General features: G+C 26.3%; 1 protein-coding gene across 1 annotated transcript in view; it reads right to left on the bottom strand.

Moving 5' to 3' along the window:
• Window positions 1-403, bottom strand: part of LOC119585874 (centromere protein X-like) — a gene marked incomplete at its 3' end in the record, with an annotated part of 5,923 nt that overhangs the window by 415 nt on the left and 5,105 nt on the right.

The following is a 403-nucleotide window of genomic DNA, read 5'->3' as shown; positions in this document are numbered from 1 at the left end:
GTGATGCATGATAGGATGTGACATAAAATAAATAAAACATTTCTTACAGAAGGATCTACTATATTAAATAAGTTTTATTATAATCACAAGGATAAGAGAATTAAAAGCTGTCCGGACACTATTTCATAAAGCTCCTCTCATCATAATAAATATAGCGTCTGTATTAACAACTGAATACTCTATTATATTACAGTGCAGTGCTACTTTAATAGATACGATAAACATTTACATGTATGTATATTAAACTGTAAAGACAAAACTCAACATTATTCACATAAACATAAACAACTGTAGTGGCCAACATGAAATGCATGATGATCATATACACCTCAACCATATAATCAATATATAAATGAAATCTTTAAAAATTATATATTACAAATAATTATTGATGATTTGGAAT

The sequence above is a fragment of the Penaeus monodon genome, chromosome 20 (assembly GCF_015228065.2).
Source record: "Penaeus monodon isolate SGIC_2016 chromosome 20, NSTDA_Pmon_1, whole genome shotgun sequence".
Taxonomy (NCBI): domain Eukaryota; kingdom Metazoa; phylum Arthropoda; class Malacostraca; order Decapoda; family Penaeidae; genus Penaeus; species Penaeus monodon.
The sequence above is the reverse complement of the archived record's forward strand: the minus strand, read 5'-3'. Positions and strand labels throughout refer to the sequence as shown.